This window comes from Cyprinodon tularosa, unplaced genomic scaffold, assembly GCF_016077235.1.
Source record: "Cyprinodon tularosa strain WSP-4 unplaced genomic scaffold, ASM1607723v1 ctg48, whole genome shotgun sequence".
NCBI classification, from domain to species: Eukaryota; Metazoa; Chordata; class Actinopteri; order Cyprinodontiformes; family Cyprinodontidae; genus Cyprinodon; species Cyprinodon tularosa.
This window is the reverse complement of record NW_024039207.1, coordinates 1685857-1698391: the sequence shown is the minus strand read 5'-3', so window position 1 is coordinate 1698391 and position 12535 is coordinate 1685857. Positions and strand designations below refer to the sequence as shown.

Here is a 12535-nt window from a genome sequence, read left to right as displayed (position 1 = left end):
AAATACAACCAGATCAATAAAATGAGCTCTGTGGTCATATGATTCCAAAATATCATGAGCAACAGCTCTCCATCTCTCTCTGAGTTTGTATGGGAGCTTGGAAAGGACCATTTTCATGTTACTTGGCATATCCAACACATTGCAACATCCTCGTAGAAACAAAGCATAAGCTTGTAGAGCTTTAACATCCTCTGATTTTATTGATGGCCAGTTCAGAGCTTTGTTTATATAAGCAGTTGCTATTTTGTATTCATTTCCAAAATGGTCCTGCAGAAGACCTTTTGCTACAATGTAGCCACGTTCAGGATCCATATGTTGGCAGCTGCGGACCAGTTCCTTAGGCTGTCCTGCAGTGAATTGCTCCAAATAATACAGACAGTCAGCTTTACTGGCTTTGTTTTCCACTCCATGTTCAAATGCTTTAATGAAAGCTTTATATTGAAATGGATCTCCTTCAAACACTGGAATGTCTCGTGGTGGTAAAGACAGTAGACGCTGTTGATGCACAAGTGCAGCAGTTATTTCATTTTGCTTATGCATAATAGTGACAACATCTCCATTTTGAACTTGATCAGTTTGATGACTTATTCTTTGTCTGGTTTGATTTTCACAAGAAGTTTTTACATCATGTTGTAAAACCTATGATTTTTTAAAGTCCATTTGATCATGTGCATCAAAATGCTGCTTGCTCACAGAACTTTTCATTTCAGTCCGTTTTGGTCGCACATCCATTGTTTCCAGTTTGGTTGGTGTTGGTACTGCATTTCTTTGCTGCATCACTTTGCATGCTGCAGGATAATAATCCTTTGCCATGGCATTAAGAGTTTTATCTGATGTGAGTTTCATTTTTTGCCTTTCAAAATAAGAGTTCATTCCGTCAGTTGGTGCACGGGAAAGACACTGTTCATCAGAAGCCTGCAGAACTGCCAACTTTGCAGTAGACGCAGCTAGCTCAGTTTCTAGCTCAAGCTGTTCCTTTTTCCTTTTTATCAGTTGCTCCTGTTCCTCCAGTGCATGACGTTCCTTCAAAACAGCCATTCTTGCAACCAGTGCAGCGCGTTCTGCTGCAGCTTTTATTTGTGCAGAGGAAGTTGTACTTGACCGATTGCTGGTAACACTTTTACTATAATGTTTACACACATTAGAAACACTATCATTAGGCCTAATATCATCGTTATCCAACCCATCATGATTAATATCAGCACCAATATTTAAATGACCAACACTTTCATTTTTAAGTTCATCATCTTCTTTTGATTTAACCCACCTTTTCACCTTTTCAGCAAATTCATCAGTGAACAACATTTTTGCTTTAAACCATATTTCATGTTTTTCTTTCTCCTCAACCGGCAATAAATTCATTAATGAATCATGTATGCATCTTATTTCAACACACAAGTCAATGTAACCATCAAGAAACGTTCGAACTTCTGATACCAAACCATTTTGCATCAACTCTTGTATCTTTTCCTTTAAATTGCTAGCTTTATTTAGATTAGCCTTTCTATCAGCTTGCAACCGATCTAACCGATTGGCAATTGCTTTAGCAGAAAGTTTAACCACTCGTTTGCCCATTTGTGTGTCACAACTGCTGGTCAGAAAGTCCTGTTTGTCAGCAGTAGATGGCGCAATAGCACCTGCTGGTAAATCCACGTCCGCTATGCAATCCTCCATAATAAAAGTCCGTCAGTCAATAGATTGCAACCAGTTAATTGATACAAAGTTCCTCCACTTCAGCAACCAATGCATTGGATTTATGCCATTATGTGTGCACACGTTTAGATTTAGATTCAGATGGCCATCTTACTAATTGTAGCGCTACACATACCTATTTGATGCGTGCATTTCAAATCCAGCAACGAGGAAATCCCAGGTGTCCTCCTGAACGCCGATCCTGTCCGACGTCACCCCAGGCTGCAGATGAGCTGATGCCAATCAGCTGACGCTCCGTTCCCAACACACAGGCTCCATCTGCGTCCCTCGTCGTAGACAAACGCCATCCAAAGTTCCTTCTCCACGATCAGTTCTTTTCATAAACAGTTTTTGACTTTTGTATAGAGGCTAAGCCAAAGCTTTAAGCCCCTGAGGTGGTACACCAGGGTAAAGTTGACACGCCGATTACTTAGCCGCTTAATTGAAATGAGAGCCGTCCTTGATGTTAGTGCAGGTAATCCATTTATTTCCATGACTCGGCAATGTTCACAATAACACCGCATACATTGTTTCTGCGATCCACATAGCTTTCATTTCTGTATCGGTAGTATTGCTTTGCGTTGCGTTGCGGTCAAAAACTGTTTCCCCCTTTCGGGTGGAACACACCTGTCCTCATCAACACCGGATCATACTTATATAGACAGCTGACAGATCATGTGACCCAAACCATTTGGAATACAGAAATTCATAATCTGCTCCTACAATCTGGTTTAATCATATAAGGAGTTTCATTTTGTAGAAGAGTCAAAATGAAGCTGAACCTTTGTCAGGTCAATCTGCATCAAAAATCCACACCTTCCAGCTGAGGTGAAATTTGTAACACCAGCATGTGTTCTGGTGAGGTTTGGTGATCAGATGAGACAAACTGACATAATGGCTTTAAGAATAATGTAAGGATTCGAAATTATGCTTTTAAAGCTTTGAACACTGCGCCAACTGTCAATCAAGGCAGTGGCAGCTTCAAATAATTAAAAAACAACAAATTAAGTTTTTTCTACAGTTCTTAAATTTAATTTCAATTGAACATCTAAATGGTGAAAATGAGAGAACATCTGTGAGAGACACTCCGAAGAGAGGTTTGTGCCAGAAAATGTTATTAATAAGAAGAAGCTTGTGTGTGGAAACTCACATCTTACGAAACAGATATTTTAACGCATATTTTAAGCATGATTCCAGAATAAAAACAACAACTTCTGCAGCAGCTGCATTTAGAAAGACGTAAAGCTCAGGATAAAATGACATCAATTCCCACGAGGATAACTTCTGATGCAGCTTTGTTTGGCTTTCATGCATTTTAAAATGATCTTCCATGTTAGAAATACCAGAGGTGTCAAGTAACGAAGTACAAATACTTTGTTACTGTACTTAAGTACACTTTTTAGGACTCCATTACTTATTTTTCTTACTGCTTCTGACTTCTACTAATTACATTTTCACACAAGTATCTGTACTTTCTATTCCTTAAATTTTTAAAACAGACGTTACTCGTTACGCTTGGCTTCGGTTTAATGTTTATAAATATTTATTTCACGTCATGTGCGCCATCCAATGAATATCATTGCTGCCATCCACATCTAGTAAAAACTAGTGTGATTGGATGAGTCATATAACGCAAACACTCATTGGTTAGCTAAAGGAAATCATCCGAAGCAAGCTGGTGTTCTTCAAACTGCAAACGTGAATTGTCTATGCCATGCTACAATGTTGGATTCAGAAAAAGATGTTGAAATGTCTGAAAGGTTGGACACATGCAAGAGCGTATCGGGAGATGGAGACCAACAAGACCTCCCTCATCCTTGACCCTATCTCAAAGAATATTTTAAAATAGTCGTAAAATTGAGCTTTCAATTCATATAGTGGGATCTGGCTGTTTTCTTTTAAAGGATACTTTATACTTTTATACTTCACTTAAAAAGAAAAAGCAACCTTTTTTGGCATTTACTTTATCATATTTAGTTACTTTAACACAATTGTTTCATGTTAGCAGGGTAGGACATAAAACAATTGTGTTAAAGTAACTAAATGTGTTTAAGTAAATGCCAAAAGAGGTTGCATTATTTTTTTAATGAGCACATACTTTTTCACTTTTACTTGAGTAAAGAGGCCAAAATGATACTTCAACTTTTCCCAGAGTGTTTTAAAACTGCAGCATCTATACTTCTACTTAAGTAACAAATGTGTGTAGTTAAAAAAATAGGTAAAATAGCCCTTTAATGGAGGGACGAATCGGAAGCCAACTTCACAGTCTTCTGGTGAACAGTGTGTTTCTGCAAAGCGCAAAAGGACTCATTTTCAAACAGGTCGACCTTAGTTTAAATAGGCTTCATCTAACGAAAATTCTTATAATGATTGCATTTTTTTACGTAGGTAAATCCGAGGCTTGAAAAAAAATCTGGATTAATTGAACAAACGGTTCTGAATGGCTCTGGGCGTGTCCTACACAGATGTGTGTCCAGTGTTGTCATTTCACCAACTTCACGCACTGATTTTCCAAAAATAGATGGAAGGGCATTTTATTTCCCCCCCCCTCCACTATAACCTTTGTCACAGGTTTTCTCTACCTGCTTAAAACCTGTGATTTCTGTCCCTTTCTGCGTCACATAGAGATACATTCAATAAAATAAAAATAAACCCATTTCTACCACAGTTATATGTTTTTCTTCCACAAACAGGTCTGTTTTATCACGACTAGAGAATAAATTAATTGGTAATTATGATTAAACTTCTCCTTTAATGACATTGACCGAGCTTGAATCGATGAAAAACATATTTTACCCTTTAAATAATTTTTTTTTATATATTAACAAAACGGAAAACAACAATTCTGCAAAGGCTGAATAAGCTTGGCACGCGCGCAATTAGCGGAGGGATATCAAAGAAAATTAATTAAAAAACACCAAAGCTTTAAACATTGATGTGTTTTCATCTAGAAGATACTTAAAACATGACGTCAGATTAAATTGACTATAAAAATATACAGGAAACAGTCCATCTAAGGCTGAATATTACCTATATTTGAAGCTTTTAGTCCAATATATATGTGAATACTTACCACCATTACGGTGCCCAGCAGGTGGGGACCCTGAAGGTAGATCCCATTTCCAAAGAATAATCCCAGAAATTGAAGGATTAGTGACAGATTTAGAGATTTTTCTCCTCTTCTTTTGTCAAATCTCGTTAGAAGAGCTGTTAATCATATAATAAGCGGCTCTTTGATGTTTTTATCCCTCCTCCTTTTTTTTATCCGCCCTTGCCTGCCGTGGAGAAATCATTCCGCGCTTCCGGTTGGTTGGGCGCCGCGCTGAGAGTCGTTCAGTCAGGGACCGTCACATGATGGCCCCCGAACGTGCAGCACTTCTAGAACAATTCAGAATCCTGCTTGGAGATGTGATTAACCTGTTGGTCATCACCAAATGCCAGAAAACATACATTTGATTAATATTTTTACATTTTAAATTAATTTTTTTCAATAAAATATGCCAGAAAAAAATTATGTTAATATTATTAGGTTATTTTAATAAATATATACTATAATTTATCCCCTTGTTCTATCTTAAAGGGAATAAACAGAAACCTCAACATGTGAATATAACTTGCTGTTATACTTATAATTTTTTTTTAATCACCATAATTTACAGAATATAACGAAAAACGTGTTATTTTCTCTGACACGTGCATCTACACGTGGAGACCACCCTGGGGTCCACAGACTTCATCCTAAATGATGGAAGCGCTTATTATTCCAGAGAAACAGCACCATCTACCGGACCAATTGGGGAGTTACACACCCAACGTTATATAAGGAATGTTGGAAGTTGATGTAGCTGATAGGAAAATTGACCTCAGTTAACAAATCACTGAAATTTCGTGCATTATCTAAAACTTATAATTAGTTTGAATCTTTTTATGTATAATTTTCTTTATTTTAGGAGCTCTGCACAGCCTGTAACACAGCAGTTTTTGTGCAAACACAAAGAAATCAGCACTCAAATTAGAGAAGCACTTGTTACCTTTGGCTGGAAATGAAATAAAGCATTATTTTTATGCCAATAATATAATATTACAAAATAAAACAGTTTCAAATCACACAATCCCAATGATCTGGGGGGAAAAAAAACTCAATATACTGTAAAGTTAATTATCTTAAAAACAAAATACTACATTATACAACGATTACAAGTATGTTGGAAAAAAAAGTTCTTCTTACAGAAATGGTTAATGGGTCAAAAGCAAATGTAGCAATCTTTAAAAACACAGGGTTCTTTTTATGGGGATGGAACATAAAGGCCAAGATAAGAAAAACACCATCAATAACATATAAGCTGCTCTTTCCAAACAATCAGAAGTCCCTTAGGGCCTGTTCACCTGCACAATGGAATAAACAAAATGTGTTAATTTCACCAATAAAAAAGAAGAAAATACATCAGCAGTGACCTTAAAAAAACAGTCTTCTATTGTGAATTGAGAAGGATTTTAAAAGTTAAAAAATATATATTTACACACATCAGAAGTGCATATAATAGTATTAAAAAATGCCGAGGCAGCAAAGCATCATGAATTACACTGGAGAAGCACTTTTTTCATATCTATCAACCGAAGAAGAAGCATATTGCCACTTACAAACTATCTGATCCATCTAACAAACCCGGCAACAGAACACAGAAGCAGTGTGCTAAATAATAAATGCCCCATTGCTGTGAGATAAAAGGTTTAGTGTAAATTAGCCCCTGAGTGTCTCAATAACCATGTATTCACTAATTGCTTAAATTTTTAAAGCAAGAGTCCCTGAGATTTCTTTATTCGGAGTGGACAGCTTTTCTTTAGGAGGGAAAGACATCAGCAATGAAATCTGGCCTCAAGTAATCTAGGAAGGGTTGTGCAACAACTTTCAAATATTTTAAAGAGATTTAGTTAAAGAAAGCAAGAAAAGGTTTAGAAAATAAGAGCTCCATCTTATTTTCTACAGCAGAGGTCATGGATTAGCGGACCGGGGTCTGGATCCAGACCCAACCTGATTTTAAAAAATTATAAATTACTGCATGTTAGACTGCTATCTCCAGTTAATATTGTAAAGCCCTTCCGGAGCGCCCGGGACTCGGCCACATGTGATCCAAATTAACCAATAAGCTGTCAGTCTGGGTTGCTGCTGCTGCTACTTTTAGTCACAGCAGACAAACCTGTGGCAAGCCGGGCGATGGGAAAGAGAGAGCAGAGAAAGTGTGGACTGCTGGAAGAACCGTGGTGAACTGATGACAAAAAAAGTAAAAGAAAAACACTTTAGATTTTAAAATGGAAAATTTTCTTTTTTTTTAATTTAAAAAGTCAATTTGTAACACCCTCAGCAGGATGCTGGAGTGTGCATGGGAGTTTGCCCAACCACTCTGCATGTGTTTTGTGGATCTAGAGAAGGCATTCGACCGTGTCCCTCGGGGGGTCCTGTGGGGGGTACTCCAGGAATATGGAGTACCGGGCCCTTTAATAGGGGCTGTTAGGTCTCTGTATGACCGGTGTCAGAGTTTGGTCCGCATTGCCGGCAGTAAGTCGGACTCGTTTCCGGTGAGGGTTGGACTCCGCCAAGGCTGCCCTTTGTCACCGATTCTGTTCATAACTTTTATCGACAGAATTTCTAGGTGCAGCCAAGGTGTTGAGAGGATCTGTCTTGGTGTCCTTAGGATTGCATCTCTGTTCTTCACAGATGATGTGGTTCTGTTGGCTTCATCAGGCCGTGATCTACAGCTCTCACTCCTGCGGTTTGCAGCCGAGTGTGAAGTGGCCGGGATGATGATCATCCCTCCAAATCTGAGACCATGGTCTTAAGCCAGAAAAGGGTAGAGTGCCTTCTCCGGGTTGGGGAGGATGTACTGCCCCTAGTGGAGGAGTTTAAGTAACTTTGGGTCTTGTTCACAAATGAGGGGAAGAAGGAGCACTGAAATGCACTGAAATGAGTTTTCTCCATAGTGTGTCTAGGCTCTCCCTTAGTGATAGGGTGAGGAGCTCAGTCATCCGGGGGGGGACTCAGAGTAGAGCCGCTGCTCCTCCACATCGAGAGGTTCTGGTTAGGATGCCTCCTGGACGCCTCCCTGGTGAGGTGTTCCAGGCACGTCCCACCGGGAGGAGGCCCCGGGGGGAGACCCAGGACACGCTGGAGGGACTATGTTTCTCAGCTGGCCTGGAAGCGCCTTGGGATTCCCCCGGAAGAGCTGGTCCAATTGGCTGAGGAGAGGGATGTCTGGGCCTCTCTACTGAAGTTGCTACCCCCGCGCCCCGACCCTAGATAAGCAGAAGAAGATGGATGGATGGAATTTATAACATGGATGAATAAAAACCTTATTTTATTTCAGTGTTAAATTGTTTTTGACGTAACAGATTATACCTTATACCTTAAATTATACCTTTACTGGTTGATGATTACTTTATTCTGACCTAATTTTTAATTGGTTAACCCTGTTTTACAGGGTTAATTACGATAGAATAAGTAACCACATTTATGTCATTTTTGTTCTTTGCCAGAATAAAACCAATGACCAGCATGATGCTGCCTCCACCATGCAGTGCTATAGGGACGATGTGTTGCAGGGGATGAGCAGTGTTTCAATTAAGCCCTACATAATGTATTGCACATTGACCAAAAAGTCCAGTTTGTTCCCTAACGTGACTTATGGAAAACAATAAATTTGATTTTGTTACAGGGAGCAAGCTATGCTTTTTCCAAACGGCAGTTTGGCTTAGGTTTGCAAAGTTAGGCTCCATAAAGGAATTTTACAGCTGGAATGTCATTACCAGCATTAAATGTTGTTGTGCCTATTATAAGATATTCAAATGTATGATTTCAATAGAAACATCAACTCTTAAAAACAGGAAGGAGTCATTCTCAGGGCGGACACACCCTTGTGCTCAGTGAACCATGTCCTTCTCACATGGGTGAAAGGAGTTTCACTTCAACCCGAGAACATATTTGACACCTCATATAAACACCACCGTTACAATCAGGCTTTATTCATCCAGCTGTTTTTTTTCTGCAGCTGCAGGGTTTTATCAAAGAAAAAAATACAAAATGTTCATCTCAATTTTACTCCTGCATTTTTTATATACATTATGGATAAAGTCATTGGAAATGATGTGAGAAAAGCAATAATTGTTAACCTGAAAATGGTGGAAGGGCAAAGGAGAACATTTAATTTAGTCTTCTTTCAGTAAAGTCAGAGCAGATTCTTAGAAAATAAATCACAAAAAGTCCAGGTTTTATCTTAAGATTAATTAGAAACAGAAAAAGACGGAAAATGTAAGTATATTTGGAAAGGCTGCCAAAAAAATAAATAAAATAAAAAAGAGATTTAAACTCAGAAAGTTCTGGAACAAAGAATAAAATAGTAGATAATTTGGCATAATGCAAAATATATTTAAAACTGAAAAACCTTTGTTAGATGTGTTACATGTTTCATATCTATATAAAAAGTGTAAACATTTTCTCTCTACATTGAAAAGCGCATCTTATTCCACAATTAAAAGACAAATAACTTTATTTTATGTGTCAGAAATATTTATTTATAAATTGATTTTGGAATTCCTATACAGATCCTCCAGTTCTAAGCAAATAATCAAAGAAAAATAACATGAACAGAACAAAACCTAGTGAGAGGGACATTCAGAAGGCAGCTGAGAGTGAATGTTCAGAGTGTTATTATTTAATCATTGAGTGGGTGGGTGGAAGAGAAAGGAGAGTTCATAGAAGGACTGATAACTGCTAAGAAGCGTCACGCTGAGTCATTGAAGCTGTTATGACTTGGCTTTCTGCTCTGGTACCACCAGCTTCTATACTGTAAAGGAAAACAGACTTTATCAGTAGTTTAATTTGCCCAAAAGATCCATTAAAAATAGCATTTAAGCACAAACATCCTGATTCTTATGCACAGTGGTGGAGGCTGATGATTTGGACTCCTTTGCATCACACTGCTGATTTTTTTTAAATACAAATGCACAAAGTAATGGTATAATTCCTTAAATGAACTACATACTTCCTGTTCTGTTTGCCATTTAGAAATACTCAGATAGATTAGCATAGGGCTGTAAAAAAAAAGTATTACATTACGTTATGTTACCCTAAGTGGATTACCTTCTTCCGCTGCTCTTTGTGACTTTGCAGCCTGATTAATTAGCAGCAGGGTAAGATATTTTGAAGCTGTGCTCTAACTCTGACTATAAGTGGCTTAAACCTTTGGAAGAGGCCTCCGTTTTACTCCATTATATGTTGCCATGCTCTACATTATCTGCTGCTTTATAAGCAGGGACATATGAGATGCCTAAATTGGAGTAAAACCAGAAATGCTGGGGAGTTCAATTAATAATTAATTGAACTTTATCAATCTCACATTGCAGAAATTTACCTTTGCATTTAACCAATCCCCTTTGCGGAGCAGCGGGCTGCCATTGTGGGGCGCCAGGGCTGCAGAATGTCTTGCTCAGATCCAGAGTGGCAGTCTGTGAGAGTGGGTTTTTGACTCACAACCTCAGAATTCAAAGCTCTATCATGCAAATGAAAGGTGAGGCTATCTTAGAATGCATATAATGCAGTGAAGGAAGGCAAGCCAGCTGTACATGAGGAAGTATTCACACCTGTTGAGTGTTTTTTATGACGTATCTGTTAGGAATCCAGTTTGTGTGGGTTGTGCTTTTGTTTGTTTTCCCTCCACCACCAGGTGGCGCCTGATTCTCGTTATCCTCCACACACACCTGCGGATGGTTGCCTCATTACCGGAGGACTCTTAAGCTGCTGACTGCCACTACCTCGACGCCAGAGTGTTTGCCAGTTTTGGGTACTCTAGCCAATTAAACTGAGTTTTGTCACCTGAGTCTTAATCTTGTTGTTTTTTTGTCTTTGCCTCTCGGCAGGAATTTATCCTGCAAAATGGATGTTTTGGACCTTCTCCCCCCTGGAAGGATTCTCTGAGCATTAAGCTGAGCTGAGGATTCAAACTGGTGGTTTGGATCTACTTTTCCCCAAAGGATTGTTTGGGCTTCTCTCTGAGCAGGGGATTCATCTCCACAAGAAACCGTTCAAGTACCGCAGGAAATCTAAGTGGCAGTCAGCTCCTCCGTTCCTCAAGGAAACGCCTCAACCTGGTTAAACCCTGTCCGCCCTCCAACGAACAAATCAATTACTGGAAAAACCCACACACCGACTGGATTCAACGAGACTCCTTTTTCTGGAAACGTGAGTCCTGTTGCCTTTATTCCCTTCTTCAAATCAAAGACACAAATTTCCCACTGAGCCTGAACTAACCACAGAATCTTCCCCTTCACTTTTCAGTCCTGGTTCGACAGTGTTCAGAACAGCACTGGACTCCTCTCTACCTACTCACAATAAAACCTGTTATACTTTTCCCTGGTCTCTCTGGTTTACTGCCTGTGGGTCAGATCTTTAAATAAAATCATGAGAGTATCAGTCGCACTTCACTTGCACAGAAACAGAAAAACAGAAATTTCTGTATTATTGTCTAGAGCATCACCTACAAGACGGTTATACAGGATGATACTACTAGGAATGATACTACTAGGAATAAACAAAGGTTAAATAATGTAGCCTCCTGTGTTTCTCTGATCATTCTCTTCAAGAAACAACACATTCAGCCATGATTCATGGCAACAGACTGGCTGCTGATTGAACAGGCTCTTTGATTATATCTTAGTCATCAAAGGAAGCTCATTATACAAGACAGTCACACAGCGATCTGTTTACTGCAGCCAGCCGCCTGTAGAAGCCCATTGAGTCTGCTGTGACAGACCTCGCCATGAGATTACAAGATTACAGAAGGTGTGGGCATGTGTTCGCCATGCTTGATTTGATTAAAACTTCTACTCGGATACTCGTATGTTTTCAGATGAAGACTCTTTTTCCGCTCTATCTGAATTATCAATATTGGTTCATCACTATCACCCTGCAGCCTCCCCTTTCTGCACTTTCACAACATGGTGATGCTATGAAAAATCATGCTTAAATTTACACTTTTAGAATAATTAGCAACTTTAGGTTGTAGGATTGCATTTGTTCCTTAAGTACAGTTATAGATAGGTAATCTGCACAAATTCACACTGATCCTACAGAGAGGATCAGCTCCTTTATATGAATGAGAGGCCTGTAGAATTCCACTGTTGTATTTGAAGAGTGCTCCCAAGATGAGGATTGGTTCATTGGGTCACCAGGTGCAGATGCCCCTCAGTATCCACTAGGCAGCCATGCAGCAAACACACACACCCACTCATGCAAAGCGTCGTCATGTGATTGGGCAGGGCGTTCTAGGTGTGGCAGCCCTGACTGCTCAGCAGGGATTAGAAGGGAACAGAAATTTCTGTCATCTCTCTGGATCGTCTGTGTTTACAACTTTACAGAGCAGAGCAGAAAGGCTGGAGGAGAATGAGTCCAATCAGTGGATACAGGACGGTGTAGCAGCTTCTAGGTTGGTTTATTAGAAGAGTTTCTAAATGTCACAGCATAGAGAGAGACGCAGATTCCTACAGGCACTAATCCTACTGCTTTAAGGAACAGGGTAAGCTTATTTAGGAGCTAGCTTTACAGCCTGACCAATATGGCTGAATACAGGGAAGGTAGCTGTGTCTTCTATAAATTAAGGGTTTTAGGTTAAAAAAAATATCTTCTTATATTGATTAATTGATTAAAAGCTGCACTTTTATGTTTATATCTATTTAAGGTCAGATGTTAATTGTTAATCTTCTATGCACATTTGTACAGGAGCTTCCAGAACTAGCTTTATCCCCAGTCATTTTTAGTATTTAGATGATTTATACTTCAATGGAGTTTCTTGAG

At 39.1% G+C, this 12535-nt stretch overlaps 1 protein-coding gene across 3 annotated transcripts in view; it reads right to left on the bottom strand.

The window, feature by feature from the left end:
* scn1lab (sodium channel, voltage-gated, type I like, alpha b) overlaps nt 1-5027 on the bottom strand; it is a 70979-nt gene extending 65952 nt beyond the window's left edge. For all 3 annotated transcript variants that reach the window (XM_038301959.1, XM_038301962.1, XM_038301960.1), the window contains exon 1: nt 4766-5027. The gene's annotated coding sequence lies outside the window, so the exon portion shown is untranslated. The remainder of the gene's footprint in view (nt 1-4765) is intronic.
* Between the last annotated feature and the right edge of the window lie 7508 nt (nt 5028-12535).